The 21,308-nt window shown below is 45.9% G+C and overlaps 1 long non-coding RNA gene across 4 annotated transcripts; it reads left to right on the top strand.

The window, feature by feature from the left end:
- Window positions 1–4,606: 4,606 nt before the first annotated feature.
- On the top strand, window positions 4,607–20,937 carry LOC147347666 (uncharacterized). 4 transcript variants are annotated; one of them, XR_015152433.1, is made up of 4 exons: window positions 4,607–5,525; window positions 6,047–8,013; window positions 8,262–8,382; window positions 8,833–12,451. It is a non-coding gene; the product is annotated as an uncharacterized LOC147347666 (long non-coding RNA). The 4 variants fall into 4 exon arrangements; XR_015152431.1 differs by having other exon boundaries at window positions 8,172–8,382; XR_015152432.1 differs by adding an exon at window positions 20,313–20,937 and having other exon boundaries at window positions 4,608–5,525; window positions 6,047–8,382; window positions 8,833–8,988.
- The last annotated feature ends 371 nt before the right edge of the window (window positions 20,938–21,308 follow it).

The following is a 21,308-nucleotide window of genomic DNA, read 5'->3' as shown; positions in this document are numbered from 1 at the left end:
GTTAGTGAGTACTAATGAATAATGAACAAAGGTTTACTCCCAAACCAGGCTGTCAAACGGAAAGTCTAACTTGGTTTCACAATCCAAACCATTGTTCTCCCACTTGTTCTGCTTCTCACCGTCTGTCCTACTTTTCTGTTCACAAGCTGCTAAACCATTAGGCAAACCTGTCTCACATAACAAGTTCAACCTGCTTCTTAGTCTTCTAACCCAGTCTTAGCATCACAATTAGAAATTCCTCAGTAGTAAGAATATAGAGCCCAGATCCTGAATATTTGGTCATTCTTAAGTTGTGAGAGTCCCACAAGGCTGTCCATTGAAGATGCTCACAGCATGAAATCAAGGGGTGAAATTCAGCATGAAATTCACCTGTCAAGGTGAAAAAGCAGTGGTTTCATTTCTGATAAGCCTTCCCGGGGCGGGGGCGGGGGTGGGGGGAGATTGGATAGAATGTAGCCAATGACAGAGAGTGCAAGGAATCCTGCATTTCCTCCTTTCCCTTTAAATCAACCCAAGTCAGATTCTAAGTTCCAGACTCTGAGTCATAGAAAAGTCAAATTCAGTCCCTATGGGAGTGTCCCACCTTCAGGCCACACAGGTGATGGCCTGAAGTCTGTGGATTTTGCCTGTGTGCTTAGTCTCTCAGTCGTGTCCGACTCTTTGCCACCCCATGGACTGTAGCCCACCAGGCTCCTCTGTCCATGGAATTCTGCAGACAAGAATACTGGAGTGGGTTGCCATTTCCTATTCCAGAGGATCTTCCCAACCCAGGGATCGAACCCACATCTCTTGCATCTCCTGTACTGGCAGGTGGATTCTTTACCAGTGTGCCACCTGGGAAACCCCAGTGGGTCTTAAGTAGGAGTAAAGGCCCCACTGGCCATGAGACGTTGGGGGACACAGAATACCAATGCGGGCTCCATGGTCCCAGCCCCTTGGGATATGGCCACTCAGTTGCTTCTGGTCCACTCATGGGGCTGAGAAAATCTTTGATGACCTGGAACACTCCACCCCGAGTCCTGCTGTGTGCATTGGCAGACAGCTTTCTGATAGCATTTCTTGCTTAAACAGCTGCCACTGGGGTCCATGCTCCCCGTTACCACTGAAACTCACCAGCCTCCAACCTCCACGCAGTCCATGTGAACCATCTCCTGCCTTCCCTGCCAGTGCTTCTAGAGGCCTTGCCAGATCACCCCATCTTCTCTGGGGACACCTATTTCACCTGAGATTCTGAGGCTTCTACAAAAAAGAGGAAGAGCTGCTATTGCTGAGGAAAGAAAATGACAAACTTCAGGTTTCTGTTCAAAATAGGAAAGGCAGGAGTGACTTAGAGAGAGCAAAACCGAAACCTCAGAAAATTATCTATCCTGTAAGCCTCGTAGTCAAGCAGCAGACAAGAGTTACCCTTGACTGCTTGGCCTGGAAACTGGGTAGACCGAATGTTCCTGATTGAAAAGTAATTGGAGCCACAATTATATGCGCCAGCTCTACACTGGCTGAGGGTGAGAACTGAGAAATACCCATGGGTATTTCAGGGCAGCACCCCGGGTACTTCCATCCCATCCCAGTGTTTCTGGGCAGAGGTTGACACCTGTTAGGAGCAGGAGTGGACTCAACAGAAGTGGGAAGATGAAATGATACCAAAAGCACAGCAGGTGTCTGCAAACACAAGACCATCCTACCTTTGAACCTAAAACCCAACTGGATATTTGGAAAGGGGTCACTGCATCAGTGGCCAAAGCAATGACCACATCCAGGCCAAGACGGGTGCCCACGAGGAAGGAACTTGGGCTCAGAATTGCCCAGAGCTCAGTCACTTCCCAGAGCCAGCTTGTAGGGAACCTGAGACCCAGGCAGGACAAAGAAATCAGGTTTCTCCCAGGCTACCTAGAGACCTGCGGGAGGCACACAGACGACAGGGCAGGGGGACAGGAGGACAAGCCAGGCAATCACACGCAAAACTCAGAGACTCTGCCAGGAAACTGGGGCCCCCCATCCAGGGACCCCACTGCTGGAGGTTCTAGAAAAGTCCACGTCTAATGCATTGGCCCCTGGGAACAGAGTCCTCTCTGACTGGGCCCTCGGAGTCTGATGCTGCCAAGGAAACTCCAGCTGCACTTTCAAACACAAGTATAAACTGTAAAACAGAAGTCAGTTAATCTTCTTAAATGACCAGGTATCTGGATCTGGTGCCTCTGTGATTTACTGAGATTGAACTTAAGCAAATATTTATGGGAACAGGAGGCTACGATGAACAAATTCATTAATTCAGTGACGGCACAGGGTAGCTCCTCAATAAATGGTGGTTGTTGCTGCTGCCGATAATTAAAATCCTGTTTATAGATGGGTTGTGATGTATAATCATTTCATAACTATCTAAGTCCTTATGCCTTGATGAGAACTATCATTATGTGTAAATATTGACTAAGGCTGAGCCTTGAGCATGCCGTGGAAATTCAAGTTTATCGTCTCCCACTAACTAACAGTAATGAACTAAACTGGGATCTCCCAGTCCAAACAAACAACTGGATGTGTTGATGGGGGGAGTGCAGGCGTGATCCTAGGTCAATACATCTTGTAGTCACTTTTTTCTACATTTTACACACAATCTGGGCATTTTGCATGAGACTTTTGGTATTTCCTCATCATTTGGGGACTTTTAGGACTTCGGTGGGGAAAGTCCTCTCTCTGATTCAGCCTCACAAAGTACCAGGAGGAGGTTGGGAGGCTAGGAGCTCCTGGAAGTTTCCATGGACCTGTGATATACCCAATTTCACCCTTGGGCATTTCCCTAGAGATAAAGAGGAGGAGTAGCTTTTTATTTAGGAGACTCTTGTCCCTGCTGCTGCTAAGTCACTTCAGTCGTGATCAACTCTGTGCGACCCCATAGACAGCAGCCCACCAGGCTCCTCTGTCCCTGGGATTCTCCAGGCAAGAATACTGGAGTGGATTGCAATCATTGCCTTCTCCAATGCATGCAAGTGAAAAGTGAAAGTGAAGCCACTCAGTCGTGTCTGACTCTTAGCGACCCCATGGACTGTAGCCTACCAGTCCAAGACAGTGGCTGGCCTTTGCTGCTCCTGGTTTGATGACAGTGAGTCCTGGCTGGTTGCAGCCAGCTCAGGACAGGGGGGGCTGATGTGCTAGTATCTTCCACAGGTTTGGGCCATTTAGCCCTTTCTTAAGGCTCCTCCGTCCATGGGATTCTCCAGGCAAGAGTACTGGAGTGGGTTGCCATTTTCTTCTCCACTCTTATCCCTAGATTGACCAAAAATATATCTATCTAGATGTCATCCAAAACTGGTAAGAACTGAAGTGCTAAACTGAGTTTAGTTCCAGTCCAAATGTGTTCCTCATGTTCAGTAGGAAATCAAAGACTGAATGGATGTACAAATGGGATGCCTTGAAATACTTTGCCACACCCAACACCCCCCACCACACACACACACACACACATAAACTATTTCATAATTTACCAGGTGGAAACGATTTACAGGATACTCCTTGAGAGGGAATTAGAGTAAGTCAGGCAGCAACTTTAAAAATCAATAAAAGCAAGCTCACATTTTGTCATGTTACCCTTCATCACCATCCACCCAGACAAAGCAGCCGAGGTGTTTGCACAGACAGGACTAGTAGAAAGTAGCATTTCCTCTGTGTGGAGCTTGGGGAGCGGGTGGGGAGTAAATGGTCTCCTTTGTAGGCATGAGTGAGATTAGTATGAAGGGGACTATAAATATTAATACGCTTTTCTCTTCTGCATTTCTGTATACACACTTTCATTTGGAAGTTTCTACCGAAGGGTTGGGGTAGGATAGAAAACATTAAGTTTATTCAAGCAGAAATTCAAAGAGAAAGTGTATTTAGCCTTCGGCATTCAAAATTGAGAAACACAATAGAGTGAAAAATGGACTTGGTAGAGAAGGGGGAGAGAGAAAGCAAATTTTCTAAATTGTTTTAGTATACTAGGAACCAAGCCCAGGGGCTTAGATTTTGTATTTTTTCTCATAACACAGATAAGATTCCCCCTTTGCTATGATCATCAGGCCATTACATTTGTTGCCCTAGAGTAGAAAGGAGGGTATGCCATAGTGGGAAATGTATAGATGGAAGATTCTGAGCTTTTAAGAAAAATCTGGAGGTTGGATTTTCTCAGAGAGACTCATGGGAATTGTTGAGAGACCCCAAGAAAGCAAGTTTCAACATCAAGATCCCACTCTTTATCCTTGCTGCTGCTGCTGCTGCTAAGTCGCTTCAGTCATGTCCGACTCTGTGCAACCCCATAGACGGCAGCCCACCAGGCTCCCCAGTCCCTAGGATTCTCCAGGCAAGAACACTGGGTTGCCAAGGAGTGGGTTGCCATTTCCTTCTCCAGTGCATGAAAGTGAAAAGTGAAAGTGAAGCCGCTCAGTCATGTCCGACTCTTCATGACCCATGGACTACAGCCTACCAGGCTCCTCTGCCCATGGGATTTTCCAGGCAAGAGTACTGGAGTGGGTTGCCATTGCCTTCTCCAACTCGTTATCCTTAGGATGTGGGAAATCTCTTGAAATGAGAAAGGTGTGGGAAATCCAGCTGACTCTGGGCTAGTGGTCAGTTCCCAGGATGTAGCAGGGAGCTCTGTCCCCCTCACCCCGGGGGAAGGGAAGTGTCATCAGTGGAAAGGGCAGGACAGGTCTTCCAACATCCCCCTGCCCGGGGGTGTACATGGGGATTCCAGAAGAACTTGGTGCATGTGTGAAGATGCAGCGGGGACCGGCACAGGCTCTCAGGGGGCCTTAAGAAAGGGCCAAATGGCCCAAACCTGTGGAAGATACTAGCACATCAGCCCCCCTGCCCAGAGCTGGCTGCAACCAGCCACGACTCACTGGTCATCAAACCAGGAGCAGCAAAGGCCAGCCACTCTGTCTTGGAAGACAGCTAGCTGGGCTACAGAGGACCTCACTTCCAGGAGGGCACATGCTATCTGGCGGAGGAGCAGAGTCAGGGATGGGAAATCTGAGAGACCCAAAGAGGCAGAGGTCAACCTAAACATCAAACAGCTCAGAGACTCTTAAATAAAAGGAGAAGTCCCCTGCTCTCCCTGCCTGCACCACCCAGCAGACAGGGGCTCGCGAGACAGTAAGGACCATAGAGAGGCCACCTTTCCCTCGTGTAGCGGGAGCTCCACAATTTGAGATTCGGTTCCACTGGCTTCAAGAAAAGTCAAAGTCAGCTACATGTATAAATGGAAATTTCTGGGTTTTGGGAAAAGTCGACATCCTTGATTTCAAGAGCATAACAGTTCATTCTTTAATGATGTTATTTTGTTGTGGTATTAGTTTTATACTGTGTTACATGTTCACGTATAATCTAGACATCTTTTACAAAATTTTCAAGTTGACAAGCACATGTAGCAGGTCGTTTTGTCTCCTCCTTCTCCTGCCGTGTCTAGGTCATCCAGACACGTACCCACCCTGGGGCAGGTCAGAGGAGCGCTCCTTGGCTACCCAGGAAGAGGCAGGAATAGAACCACTGGAGACGGGGTAAGAGAGGGCCACAGGGAGAAGGGGGCACTCAGACCTGCGGGCGAGGGAGGAGAGGGAGCCTGTTCAGGATGAAGACTCTTCTCCTGAGGTGTGGAAGGGAGGCAGCCATGCAGGTGGCCACAGGAAGAAAGAGTGAAGATGTCTGTGTGTGCGTGGGGAGCAGGAGAAGCCACCTGAATATTCTAGAAGCCTCTGCCTAGTCTCTGACCAAGGGGAATTATGGATTGCATGAGCCTATACTGTACATCCTACCAGATACTCTGTGTGTGTGTGGGGGGGTGTGTGGGGGTGGGGGTGTGGGTGTGGGTGTGTAGAGAGAGAGAAACAGTAAGACTGACTAGTCAGGTATTTCCTGGGAAAGGACATACTGTCCCTCTTCCCAACGTGAAAGGCAAGGTCACAAGTTTACACCACACAAAGAATCCCTGCAAATACATTTTGTAATGTTAATCTTTTATATAATTTGGAGCAATTTCCACAGCTAAGTAATATTTAACTCTCGCTTTCTTTTCTAATAGGGAAACAAAGTGTATGCCACAAAGATACTGCCGGTGAGAAACAGAAAGTGACAATTTTCAAAGTCATTTTAGACCAGACCCATTTGCTTGTATGGACGTGTGTGTGTTTACAACAGCCATGCTCCCCCCGGCAAAGTAAAATACACTGGAAATGGGGGAGTATGGCGTAGGGTGGGGTGAAGAAGAACGTGGCAATGTTTTCAGTTCCTGAATAACAGTCCCCGACTCGCCAGTGAGACACTGGACCACAGGCAGGATGAATGTTTGGGTCTGGACAACCGACTCCGTTGGTTGATTTTGCTACCTTGGCCCAAACAAGCATGTCCACTATCTTTCTTCTTGCTCCTGAATCTCGGCATGATCAAGTATCAAGAGACAAGCAAGCAGCCAAATGGAGCAAAGAGAAGAGCGATCATTGCAAAGAATTCCTGTGGGGTTCACTGGGGTTTTCAGAAAGCAAGGGATGCTCATGGTTGTGAGTGGACGTCCGACTTACCTGCTGTAGGTGAAGGTGGTTCTTCCTACAGAACGCTCTCTCCAGAAAGACATCCCCTCTCTGGGACGTGAGGTGGAGTAGAAGGACTAACCATCTAAAATTGTCAGCTATGTCATTTCTTTTCAGCATTAACTCATTTCAGCCTGAAAATCTTGACAATGCAAATTTGTTCTCCAGCGGGGGAGAGAGAATGGGAGAAAGAAACAATATTCCTGCCTTTAATCTGGTGAGAATAATCAGGAAGGATGGGTGAGAGGCACCACGCGTTCTGTGCTGTGCTTTTGAAAAGAGAACAAAACACCGTGTCCAGAGATAAATTGTCATCGTCTGAAGCTCCAGTTTTCTTACAAATTCTTAAGGAAATGTTGCCCCCTTCTGGACAAAAGGTACAATAGACAGCCGCCACAGCCTTGCCATCCAACCTGTTTATAAACTCATCTACCTGCGTTAGTCAGGAAGGGTTTTGCTCTGGTGTCTTTTCTGTCACTATGCCTAGACAACACTAATTCACTTTTAAAAAGTCACTATACCAGCACGAATCATATGCATAAGAGATCAGAAAGCCCATTTTACCAATTAGGCAGATTCTTCAAAACAGGAATAATCAATCACGTTGACAAAGTTTACCAGATTTTTTCAATCTCATTCACAGCCTCCTTACCTTCTATAGGACTTGAGGAGAGGTGGATAGAGTCTCAATCAAGTTTTCATTTATCTCTGTTTATTTTATTATTTAGTTTTAAAATTAATACTCTCTTTCAAAAATGGGTTGAAATTAGGCGTTTGGGATTAACATAGACACACTAACTATATATATAACAGATAGCCAACAAAGACCTACTGTGTAGCACAGAGAACTCTGTTCGGTATTTTATAGTAACCTATAAGAGAAAAGAATCTGAAAAAGAATAGACATATATATGTGTGGATAACTGAATCACTTGGCTGTACTCCTGAAATTAATATGACATTGTAAAGCAACTATGCTTCAATTTAACAAGATAGAAAGAAATGGGTTCGGGTTTGCTTAGCTAAATAACCTTGAATTTGATTTTTTCAATAGATTTTAGTATTTTAAAGTCATATACTTGGAGCATTAGAAAAATGAAATGCCAAAGCTGATATCCTGACCCGAGTTATAAGATGCCCATGCTTTACCTTCATAGCGTGCCCCTCCCGGTAGTCACTTCACCAGCAAACGTGTTGTCAATACACAAGGCAATTGAATGCACATGTGTTTCTATTTGACCACCTATGTATTTGCTCCTCTAAAGAAAAATCATAATCGAAGAAGGAACCGGCAGCCTGCCCAGGACACGCCACCACCCCAAAAGCAGAAAGTCATCTTTCTGCTGTTGAAGTCTCTAATGTGAAGAAGCCTGCAAGCCCAGAAAGCTTATTTCTCAGCTGAGTGACCACAGCAGAAAGGACCCACATTCTTGTCTAAGCCCTGTAACTGCAGGCTTCTATGGTAAGGCCAATATCTGCCTTCGTGCAGAACTGCCAGAGGGGTTAGGGAAACGAGATACCATTTCTCTGAGAAACTCTGCTCATTTCTGTGAGCCCATGACTGATGGTGATTGACAACCCTGCACACCTGCAATCAAGGATGCCCCGTATTTATCCCAGGGCAACACCTGTGGGGAGACCGGCTCTCACTCCCTGAGTGCGTCCCGCAGACGGCTGGCAGAGTGTCTCCTGGTCCTCTCTTCCCTAAAGCTCCGGGAAGGCGGCCAGGAGCCCGGTCACCTCACCCCTGTGCGGCAGTCCTGTGCAAGCATGTCTCTTCTGCGCTCACCTTCTGGCCGGAGGCAACAGCAGGGTCCTCTTCGTGAAGGAGGTAAGTGCAAGGGGAGGAGAGAAGGTGAATTGCTGAGACCCCCAGGCATGCACTTCTGTTTGTCGCCTACCAGACCCTGCCTGAGATAACTACAGTAGATATCACCTGTAAGGCCAATGGTCAGGGTGTGTGTCATGACAGGCCCCCTGGGGGTGCTAAGACAGGCACAGAGAGGCGGCCCGACGCCTGCCTCGTGTAAATCTCAAATTGCTAGCTGCACTGCTGACTTTAAAAGCATTGTCTCAAAGGGCGACTTGCAGCCTTTCAGTGGCGGCAGCTCTAGCGGGGGCCTCGAGTGACTGCTCGGAAAAGCACAAAGGGAACGAACGGGGGGTGGGATGGTGTTCTTAGAAATCCTGTTTTGAATTGGGAAGTTCCTGGTGCAGAAATGTCTTTGGTGCGGGTGATAATCTGGGCCTGCAGGCGCTAAATTGATTCACTGTCCTGCAGACACCCAGGGGCTGAGTATCAGGGAACAAATGCATTCATCATGGCAGGGCCCGTGTGCCAAGGCGCAATAAAGACCATGCTCGCCGCGGCGGGGAGCGTGGGGACCTCGCCGCAGACCACACGCGCCGGAGTCGCTCTCTGAAGTCTCATTACTAAGTATGTGTGTATGTAGCGGGGGGTGATGGAGGGGGTTCCATCTGACTTTCTCTGAAAACATGCATTTAGAAATAAATGTATTTACACTTCACTTTATGTTTTCAAAAAGGAGGAGGGTGGAATCTTTGGACCAGAGTCGTTACAGATTAAAAACACACACACACGCACCCGGACACAGACACGCACACACACACACATGCACGCACGCACAAAAGCTTTCAGGGAGAAACAGAAAATAATGTTTAGCAATTACGGTCCACAGCTGCTGTGGTTCCAATGTGCGCGTTCTACACAGGTGCGGCCATTATAACAATGAATAGCGCGCATTAAAGGTGCCATCCATAGGGGTAATAATACTGGGGTTGAAAAGGTATTTTCATTTGCGGCCTGATGTTAGGCAGAAAATAAAATAAGGCGTTTCACAGCCAGCCTGATGGCTCAGCTGCCACACGGGAGGCCCAAGCCTGAGATTAATCTAGGACTCTTATGTGAGCAGCTGATGGTGGGAACCTGGCAATGGGTACCTGGAGGGACCACCAGCTCGCTCCCCGATTCTTCAAAAAGCCTGCTGTTTGGGGAAACTGAGGCACCCCGCAGTTTATAATGTGAGCAGCATCAGCCGGTGTGAGATCCAGCCCTCCCTACCACCCACTAGTCTCTGGATGCTGGAAATGTTGGGGAAAATATTACAGAGACAGCGTCCGAATGGATGGAGGGGGAGAATGAACCCCGCAGGGGAGCGGGGAGGATTCTCTACCTCGGGCCTCCTCTCTCTGGCTGCTGTCTCCGTACCCCAGAAACGCCCTTCCCAGGGCGCGGCTTCCAAGGCTCGGGCAGCCTGTGTTTCTCACTTCTCCCTTTGAATGCCCAGCAGCTAATGGGTACCATATTCTCCCGAATTCACTTGCCAGAATTTCTCAAATTGCTAAACTTGTCTGCCTGGGTGGAAAAAAAAAGTCTTTAGGCAATTCCTACAGGTTGATAGCTGGAAAGCTGAGGAAGGGGTGCAGAGGACTGGGGTTGGGGGGAGGGTGGTGATGAGAGAGTGAGCTCTAGAATCGGAAAAAAAAAAAAAAGACCAGATCCCAGTGCCATCACATGGGAGCTCCGTGACCATGGGAACCCTATGTCAACCCCCTGAACTGCTGCAAAATGGGGGTGTTAGGATCTACCGCAGAGGACAGTAAGAAGTTCCAGTGAGACCAAGGATTTGAAGACTACACCAAGCCCAGACCAATAGTTGGTGAGTAGCTGTCATTTCTCCATGTTTATTTTCCTGAGTGGGTCTGTGGATAACTTGAGTGATTTTTTGGCAAGAAATGGAAATCTACATCAAGCAGAAAAAAAGACATTAATAGCTGTGTACATATTACTCAGTACCGTAGTCCACTTCAGAGCAAAGATGGTAGGCTGCCTGGAGGTGGTGGTTTTTCAAGTTTAAAGCTCAGTGAAGTCATTGTTTTCATCTTGTCTACTTTTAACAGGGGGTAAAAACAAACAATAAAATAGTGCATGTTGTGGGGTGAATTTAAAAACAAAATGCTCAGTTTCCATCAGATCCAGGTGGGTGCTGGCCCGGCTACCATGAGCAGGGTTGGCTTTTCCAGGGCCCGAGTGAAGAGCGGTCTGGAAGCCGCCAACCTCGTGTGGGGGAGGCCCAGGGACGTGTGGCCATGCAGACCCCACCAGGCTGAGCACTGTCCTAGGGAACAGGAGGGGCCCTGGTTCACCAAGAAGGCAGGAACACAGCCCTTTTTAGAGGCCTTAAAAGTGAGAAGAGGATGAAAATTAATTTGAAACTTCCCAGGAAGCCTGCATAATGAAAACAAAGCTCGATTGCAGTGCTGGCTGGTGCTCTCTGGATCTGGAAGAGCTCACACAGTGGAGCTCTAAACAGATCGCTGAAGCCAGCTTGGGGGATCAGCAACAGTTACAGTGGCGGGGAGGATGGTGGAGAAGAGAGTCTTAGTCGAGCTCTCATGGACCACAGCTCCCTGAGGCTCATTCGCAGTGTGCTCATTTATTCATTCAGCACAAGTTGAGGACCACGTAGTATGAACTGGCACCATCCAAAGTCCATAGTAAGACATCAGACCCCCTGTTGATGAAGCTGCCTGAAAGCAGATGGGGATATCAACACATAATTATTAGTTTGTGAAAGTATTCAGCAGAGGAAGAAAGGGGTGCTGGGAGAACACTAAAGAGGGTGCTTAATCCAAACAGGGGGGTTAGGAGAGGCTTTTAAGAGGAGCTGATATCCAGATGGAAACTAGGCAGGGAAAGAGGGGGATGTGGATGCAGGATTCACAAAAGCCTAAGGATGAAAGTACAAGCCATTCTGCAAACTCATAACTGAAGGTTGGACGGTGAAGGGGGAAGAAGAGGAGAGGCTGTGATGGCAGGAGCTCGTGCAGCCCTGTGTTCTGTGTGGACTAAGGAAGGCCGAGGGTGCGGGGAGACCTTTGAGCCAGAGTTGTTACAGATGAAATACGCACACAGTGGTAGCTAGACTTCAGGGTGGGAGGTCCCACCTCCCGGGATTCATACTTTGGGGTAATCGCTTGACGCACTGCCAGAATGGGTCTGTGTAATCAGTGGAATGTGACAAAGCAACAGTATGTAATTTGTGAGGTTAGGTTATACAAGACATTGCAGCTTTGCTTCTCAGATCACTACCCTAGGGTAAGCCAGCTGCCACGCCTTAAAGCAATCCCACGAAGATCCCCACGTCACAACAATCTGAGGCCTTGTGAGCGAGCTTGGGAGGAAATGCTTCAGCTCTCAAACAACTGTAGCCCTGGTTAACGTCTTGACTGCAACCTCATGAAAAACCATGAACCAGAACCCCCTGTGAAGGGTTTTTCTGACCCTCAGAAACTGCAATACCAAATGCTTGTTGTCTGAAGCTGCTAAGTTTGGGGCTAATTTATGACAGCAACAGATGGCTAATATATCTGATAACATGGGGGAAAATATATGTACATTTCTATGTGAAAGAGCAAGTTATAAAGAAAACAAGTTTAATATCCTGATTTTTATACACTACACATTTGTTTGTTGTATTAATAATGGTGTTTCTTTTTTAAATTTTTATTGATTTACAATGTTAGTTTCTGGTGTACAACAAGGTGATTTAGATCTACATTTACTTTTTCAGATTCTTTTCCATTATGTTTTATTATAGATATTGAATACAGTTCCCTGTGCTGTACAGTAGGATCTGTTGCTCATCTATTAATAGGCAGTAGTTTGTATCTGCTAATCCCAAACTCCAAATTTATCCCTCCCCTACCTCCTTTACCCTTTGGTAATCATAAATTTTGTCCTGTGTCTGTGAGTCTCTTTCTGCTTTGTAAATAAGTTCATTTTTATCATTTGTTTTAGATTCCACATATAAGTGACATTATATACTTGTTCTCTAAGTTTCTTTTTTATTATTATAAAAAATGAACCACAAAAGTAATCTTGTCTAAGGCTCCATGATAATGTCAATTAAGGCTCATAAGCAGCATAAAAAGCAGAGCACCAGAGACGTTTTGAAATCACAGGCTAACTCTGCAGTGTGGTTAAGCCATAGAGAAGTCCTGCCCACTTTCTGCGCAGCACCTCATCAGTAGGTGTAAGGTGGGGCGTGGGGTGGGGAACAGAAAGGAAGTCACCTTCTCACCAGGGGCCGGGGATGTTAACCAGAAGAGTAGGGTTTTAAAAAAAAAAAAGGAAAGGCCAGCCAGATCATTTCCAAGGCAGTTTTGGGGAGCTGGGGGGCAAGACATACCCAGAAAGGCTCCAGGTTATCCATAGAAGAAGGTGAGAAGGGGCTGAGTTGACGAAAGAGGAAAAACGTACGAGCTAAAGGATTCTGAAGCTGGGAGAAAGGCAGCCCTCTCCGGCTGGCCTCAGCAAGACCAACCAGAAGTCCCAGCAAGTAGAAAAACATTTTCTCAGGTAAATCATCCTGGGGACACTCCTCAAGGGCGGGTCTGAAGGTGGTCCAGCATGCCAGCCTCCGGGATGTTACTTGGAAGCTGCTTGCCTTTTGCTTGCCTAAACAAGCTTAGCCTGATTGCCTTTTCCACCATGTTGGGCATGACAGTTATTAGTGAATTGATTAAAATTACATTAAATAGTTGTTTTCTTGAAATATTAATATCTTTTCTCCTTAACATTTTTGTCATATATAAAGGAGTTTTAGAAAGTGGTATTTAAGGTCATACCAGGTTTTTTTTTTTTTCTTGGATGGGCATGGAAACAGGAGGTTCTTAATGTGTATTAGTCACAGATGTTTGAGAAACTCTCCGCAGCAATGCCTCTGAATGAAGAGGGACTGGTCTCAGGGCATTAAGGTAACAAATCGTCAAGTTTCCAGTCCAGAGTGGAACCAACTGTTCTCAGTGGACAGGAGGCTGCCACGTTGTGGGAGAGGGGAGAGGAGACACTGCCGTCCCACACCCTGCCTGAGCAAAGACATGGAAAAGTGAGGCCCCATTCTGCTCTCTTCCCTGATAAAGCCCACTCACCAGTGTACCCCCAAAGTCTTTGGGGGCTTGAATGTGGTTCTCGATGATGTCCACAAGGAAGGAAAGGTGAAGGCATTAGTTAGACAAGCATTGAAGTCATGGAAATATATGCCTGGATAAGATTTTATTAAATTTCTTTCTAGTTAACTGTGATTAGAACAAAGCCACATTTATCAAATTAACTGAATCAGTGCTTGACTTCAATAAGCATTTGCCCTGAAGACCAGGCACCCAATTCAGTGTGTTTAGACTTAGAAATTTCACCTGCCTGATTCTTTCCCACTAAATAGAGCCCCGCTTGTTAGATATAAAGATGGCGTTTGTTTTTACATGTGATAAAGCTGTTATTACTCTCAGATGGTGTCATGCTGACTTTTCCAGGGTACTGGGGAAGCCCCTGATCCCTGTAGTCTCAAGTATGTGCCACCAAATTGCCGACCTCCTTTTTATGTGAAGGCGCTCCTTTTAGATCTTTCCCTACGTGGAAGAGGTCCTTTTGTTCCAATACCCTCCATAAAATAGCACACATACAGTAAAACACAGTTAAACCACATAAAACTTCAGTAACTAAGGCAACTACTCCTGTCAACAGATGAATCACTAAGAGAAAGGAGGTGCTTGGCAATGATGATCCTGTTGGCTATGGAGTTAATAAACACTTGAGAGAGAAAACTTTTCTTCATTATATATACTATTGCTTATAATTTTTCTTTGACATAGACACCATCACTCACATATTCAGCCTTTATCATGTCACTCAAAATTGACAAGAGATCAACAGTATCTTTTTTTTCCATGTGTGGATAGGCTTCCAAATGTTTTTACTTTTTAGAAATGCCTAAAAGATACTGATAACTTTATTTTTAAGTGAAGGATAATTGCATTACAATATTCTGTTGGTTTCTGCCATACATCAACATGAACCAGCCATAAGTATACTTATGTCCCCTCCCTCTGGAACCTTCCTCCCACCTCCCACCCCATCCCACCCCTCTAGGCTGTTACAGAGTCATGGTTTGAGTTCCCTGAGTCTTACAGCCAGTTCCCACCAGCTATCCATTTTGCATATGGTACTGTATATGTTTCCCCGCTACTCTCTCCATCCGTCCCACCCTCTCCCTTCCCCACCGATACCCACAAGCCTGTTCTCTATGCCTGCATCTCCCTTGCTGCCCTGCAAAGACGTTCATCAGTACCATCTTTTATAGATTCCACATAGAGTTAATATATGACATTCATTTTTCTCAAAAAGATGCTGATATTATCTTGGAATTATTCTGATAAATAGCTTAAAGCAGAGGCGACATCTTGCTTCATTCCAGAAACAGGTTAGTGGTGGAAACGGACGTTTGTCAAATGGCTTTGTCGTCATTTGGTGGTGATCATGACTACAGCAGGAAGAGGTTTGGTTTTGTGTTTTTAACCAGACTTTTTGACTTTCAAACCTGAAATGAGTTGAACATTCAGCATGCTTATGTACATCACCACATCTCTCTGTCTCATGCCTACTCCTTTGTTTTCTTTGTATTACTATACAGTTCTCTATTATTGGCAAGGATGTTTGAGATAAACCATAAAACCTGCAGACTTTGTTAATCTGATGTGACATAGCAACTACTAAATTCCTTTAAGAAACAAAAAACCAAGCCTACCGTTAGTATGCTTGAAATAGATTTAACTCAGCTGGTAGTGAATAATGTTGGAGTCTGAAGGACGTGGCTGGAATGAGCTAAGTCTCTGCTTCACAAATGCTGGCTGTTTCTGGGAGGAGGTGCTTACTGACTTCAGGGCTGCTGCCTTCTGACACTGGTTGTAGACGCTTGCTGAAGCTTTTTGTGCCATAACTTTTGCAGATGACCGATTTAACCAGATTCTCAGGGCGTCTAGGACTCACTGCCTCCTTGTTATAAGGTCCATTGTAGGTTATTAAATTTTGGTATAAGCAGTTTATCAAAATCCTTTCTATAAAGCAGGTTTAGCAACAGGCTGACCTTTCCCACCTAGCAGAACCCACTGGAAATGTGTCACTTCTTGGTCATTGGGATAAACTTTGTGGGAAGCTGCTTGCTAAAGCATTGGTTTGATTTATGCCTTGCTTTGATAAGCTTGTATGTGTGTGTGTGTGCACTTTCATTTAAAGATATTGAGACTTAATTCACATTTATTCTAAGAGGGGTTGGGATGCTTATACTTCTATACTTTTGTTTGTATTGGGGTATAGCCAATTAACAACGTTGTGATAATTTCAGGTGGACAGCAAAGGGACTCAGCCATACATATACATGTATCCATGCTCCCCCAAACTCCCCTCCCATCCAGGCTGCCACATAACACTGAGCAGAGTTCCATGTGCATTAAATTTGGGGAAATCCTTACTACAGAAACCAAATGCTGGGTAACCTTTTGTTCAATGAATTTTGAGTGTCACCTATGTTCTTAGTAGAGTGCTTACTCTTGATGAGAGGCAATGCACAATATAAGAAACAGTCCTGTCCCTCAAACAATTTATAATGTAGGGGCAGTGAGTACACAGAAACCCATTAACAGTAGATGCAATCTCTGACTGAGTGGCCGAATGAGTGACAAAGATGAGTGATGGACAGGTCCAGTACAGGACTGCATTAGTAAGGAAGGCATCCTTAAAAAGACAGTACTTGAAAAGGATGGAAGGTGAGGAAGAAAGAGGGGGAAGATGTCGTAACTCACAATAGCCTAAGCCAATGCAGGAATACATCTCCATCACTCACCTCTTCCAGGAAGCTCTCCCTGGCTTCCAGGTCTCCCTACTGTGCACCTGTAGCAAAGTCTTTCAACCCATCATATTTTTAATGATCTGTCTTCATATCTAGAAGCCTCTCAGAGTCAGGGGACAAGTCTTTCTCACCACTGCATCCTTTGGGGAGCATTTCAGGTGATAAAAATGTATAGTAAGTAAGACCTGTGGGCTTCCCTGGTGGCTCAGTGGTAAAGAATCTGCCTGCCAATGCTGGAGATGTGGGTTCAATCCCAGGGTCAGGAGAATCCCCTGGAGAAGGAAGTGGCAACCCACTCCAGTTTTCTTGCCTTGGAAATCCCATGGACAGAGGAGCCTGATGGGCTACAGTCTGAAGGGTCGCAAAGAGTCGGACACAACTTAGCAACTGAACAAGTAATACCGAGCACTGTAATACCTGACGTGCAGTAGAGACTCAGTCAGTGTTTGCTGAATCTCAGTGTTAGGTTTGAGGAGGAGAGAGGAATTTGAGAGCCTTTGTCACCAGTATCTAGAATCATTATGTCACTATTATTTCATTACATCATTTAGCTATAACTGAAGTCTGGAACTGGAGATTTCCAGATACTGCATCAGGATTTTATCATTTCAGTCAATCGGCAAAATTTCACATCATTGCTCACCATTCTTGCAACGTCTTTTTCCTCTCCCCTGTCCCACAAATGCAAATATTTTAAGTGTCTCCATAGACCGCTGGACAAATGAACACCCTGTGGTATGAAAATTAATTACCGCAACAGTCCCTGTCTTTCCAAATGCAGGCAGGAGCCTTTGTCGTTTTGTTCTTCTCATCATTCCTATGAAATCCTAGACCATTATTGCTGACTTTTTAAAATTAATTTTTATTGGAATATAGTTGCTTTACAATGCTGTGTTTCTGCTTTACAGCTAAATGAATCAGCCACGCATACACCTGTATCCCCTTTCTTTTGAACCTCCTTCCCTTTTAGGTCACCACAGGGCATTAGAGTTTCCTGTGATATATAGTGTGTTCTCAGTAGTTATCCATCTTATACACAGTATCAATAGCATATATGTGTTGATCCCAATCTCCCAGTTCCTCTCACCCCACCCCCACTTTCCCCCTTGGTATCCATATATTTGTTCTCTCTGTCTGTGTCTCTTTCTGCTTTGCAAATAAGATCATCTAAAATAAAAAGAAATGAAATTGGGTCATTTGTAGAGGCATGAGTGGACCTAAGGAGTGTCCTACAGAGAGAAGCAAGTCAGAAAGAAATACTGTATACTAACACACATATGTAAAATCTAGAAAAATGGTACAGATGGTCTCATGTGCTGACTTTTTTTTGTAAATAGGGCACCCAGATTGAGAATTCATAAACCACAACATTCTAGAAATTCACTGGAGCCTTGGAGCTTCCCATTCAGCCTTCGTTCTTAATACTGCCTCTGCCTTATGAAGTTCATTGAGAGCTGCTTTAAGGCAGTGCCCATCTTACCTTTTCACTTCATTACAGTCTGGCAAATGCTTTGGCGGTTTCAGCGTCCAGCTTTCTGGGTTTGGTGGTGATGGTTGTGTTGTGAGCTTTGGCAGTATCAGCACTGGCAGCTGAGAGCCCCTGATTCAAAGTCCTGTGCTTTATTTGCCAAGTGTGGACATAACCCGAAGCTAGAAGAGCCCACAGGAGGAGGGGGGGAAGCTGGTAACCACCTCCCACCGAACATTGTGTGCTTTGCAGAGAGGAAATGAGTACGCATGAGGCTGGCTTGTTCCCCTCACCCTATCTCCTCAGTGCAGTTTTTCCAATAATTTAATAACATTCACAGGGATATTAGATTAATTGGATTTTAATTCCGAATGACTGTGAAAGCAGAGAAATGAGTCACCAGCTCATACTAATGAGAAGATCTATTAAAGGGCTCTTCTCTGATAGACACATACAGCAGGGTTATAAATATTTCATATCCAATTAATTGAATTTTGGCCCCTATATATGACACTGCCCTGAAACATCAATCAAACGGGACCAGAGAAAGAACAGAGGGACGGAAGAAACACGAAGCGCTTCTTTGGAATAGCAACTACTTCTTGGGTCCTCGCCCACCCTCCCAGCCCCGTGACGTGCTCCCCCCTGCAACCCAGAGAACCCCTGCCATTCGCCCAGGGCCTGCAGAGAGGAGCTGGAAGCATTCACGCCAACTGCAGCTGCTTCCATACGGCGGGGAAATTAATGTTAATTAATCAGACAGCAGTTTTATACAGGGCTGTGTGCAGAAGGTTATTCGAGTCCTGCTGCAAATAGATTTATAGGTGTAATTGCCATGTTGAATGACCCTCTGTAAATAGGCTCATTAAACTGGCCATCAGTCAAAAAGTCTAATTGAAGCTGTGCAGTAGCCTGCAATCGGGAGCAAGCGGCTCCTGATAAACAGAGCTGGCCCACAGCAGCCCGCGCTCTGGACCGCGCAGATAGAGCTGCTGGCCAGCCTTCAGGTGGTCCGGCTTCTCCTGCCTCCGCTGGTTCATTATCTCGGCAGGAAGGCTCCTTCCTACCCTGCTGTACCCTCTGCCCCTCTCCTGGTCCCGGGAGAGCCCTGTGAGTCTGCTATGGCAAGCACAGGGTGGAGACTGTGAGCATGGCAGGAGCCATTACCACCCTGCGGTCCGTTATCTCTCCCGTGTGGTCACGATTGGGAAGGGACAAGCAACTGGGCCCACACAGGGCCCATCCCTGGGCATCCCCCGGCCATCCACGGGCTCCTTGTCAAACTCCTATTCTCCTTTTTTTCTTCCCATACCCCGATGTAAAAAGAATAAATATGAATTATTTTTCTCTGGTGGGGAGGGGGGTGAACTGTACATTTAAACTCTCCTTGTTTATCGCAGCATTTATTATAAGAGTGAAAATTAGAAACAACCTAAACAGCCATCAACAGGAGTCTGAGTATTTCGATTGTGATCTTTTTTTAGACAATAAAATACTACACTACGCTACGCTAAGTCACTTCAGTCGTGTCCGACTCTGTGTGACCCCATAGATGGTAGCCTACCAGGCTCCCCTGTCCCTGGGATTCTCCAGGCAAGAACACTGGAGTGGATTGCCATTTCCTTCTCCAATGCATGAAAGTGAAAAGTGAAAGTGAAGTCGCTCAGTCGTGTCCGACTCTTAGCGACCCCATGGACTGTAGCCTACCAGGCTTCTCCGTCCATGGGATTTTCCAGGCAAGAGTACTGGAGTGGGGTGCCCTTGCCTTCAGCAAATATTAAACATGACTTTTAGGGAGATCCAGATTTATTAATCCAGAAAGCTGTCCAGGATGTATGTATGTACAAAAGAAACAGATTACACAATAGTAAAACAGTGTGATCTGACATAGTATATCATTATCTGTGGCTGAATATGCAGAGAAAATGTGATTTTTATTTTCCCTTGGAGCTCATCTATTCCTCCTCATAATCTCCCATTTAGTAGCTAGTGGGATAAAAAGAAAAAAAATCATTGTCTCTAATCTTAGTTAAATTTAGTCCAGTCTGATCATGTAAACAGTCCTTTCAGCTCATACTCTTTTAGATAAACTTCTGTTTCTAGAAGGCTCCCTGTGATAATTTCATGCGTCAACTTGATGGGGCCACAGGGGCCCAGATATTTGGCCAAATGTTATTGTGGGTGTGTCTGTGAGGGTGTTTCTAGATGAGGTTAACATCTTACACGGTAGACTGAGCAAAGTAGGTTGCCCTCCCCAGTGGGTGGGCTTCATCCAATCTGATGAAGGCCCGACAAGAACATAAAGGCTGAAGAACAGAAAATTCACTCTCTCTCTCTCTGCTGTCTTTGAGCAGAGCATCAGTCTGCATCTGCTTTCAGACTATAATTATACCATGGTCTCTCCTGGGTCTTCAGTTTGCCAGCTGTAGACCTTGGGGCTTCTCAGCCTCCATAATCATGGGAGCAAATTCCATGGGTGGGTGGGTGGGTGGGAGGATGGATGGGTGTAAAAATATCTCTTATCGGTTCTGCTTCTCTGGAGAATCCTTACTAAGTAAACTTCCTTTGCCCACTTCTCTTCCCCAGGTGATACCCAGGTGTGTGATCTGAGGACTGTGTGTGATGGTACAGGGAAGAGTCAGATCTTCTGAGAATGGGGCCCTATCCCCTTTTCCTGCCAGATCTTGAGCCAGCTTCACAGGCTGCTGATCTCTTTCTCAGCTATCCCAGAACCAGAGCTCCTTCCTGCCCAAATTGGATTTACCTAAAATTTCATGGGCCTCAGACCCCAGGTCTCCGCCGAGATCTCCATCCAGTCTGCAGGCCTGATGTCCCACCCTAGCCTCTGCAGCTGAGTCATTGGGCCCTTCCTGGGGAAACTCCCAAAGCAGGCCCACTGGAGCTCCATCCAGTGTCCATCCCATGTGGAAACTCGGAGATCAGGAAGCAAACTTCAGACCTCCCTTGGTCTGACTGTACCCACTTTTGTGATGCTGCAGATGTATCCTGGCTGGGTCAGGGCTAACTGAGAGGAGATTCCCTTCCCAGAGCCCTGAACCAGGAGTCAGGACAAGGACCTGTTTCTGCCTTTTATCCGTGCTTATAAAACACATCTCTCCATCCCAGGGCCCTGATCCACGGACATCAGGACAGAGTGGTCAGAGTCTTAATTGCCTCCTTTTATCTCCCTTAAGTTTCCTTCCCACCATCATCCAGGGCTGGAGAAAATTGTCTTCCTTCTACTTTCCCTGCAGCATCCTCCTTTTGCTTACAAGTTTCAGTCTTGGGATGGCCAGACCCCTTGATATATGGGAGGGAAAGAGTCAAGTTACCTAGAAAGCTGAGAACAATAAGCTGTTTACTCTCCTGCTCTGTAATCTATTTCTTTATGTCAGAAGCTGGAAATTCATTTGCTCTTTCCATTGTATACCTTCTTTATCTTTTAATTAACATATAATTGACATGTAATATATTAGTTTCAGATGTACAACATAGTGATTCAATGTTACAAAATGATTACAGGAAGTTAACATCATCACGTGTAGTTAGAAATTTTTATTCTTGCCGTGAGAACTTTGGGAG

This window comes from Bos grunniens, chromosome 23, assembly GCF_055505025.1.
Source record: "Bos grunniens cultivar Pamir isolate PY7600 chromosome 23, Bosgru_T2T1.0, whole genome shotgun sequence".
NCBI lineage: Eukaryota > Metazoa > Chordata > Mammalia > Artiodactyla > Bovidae > Bos > Bos grunniens.
Note: the sequence above shows the minus strand (reverse complement) of the source record. Positions and strands in the feature narration are given on the sequence as shown.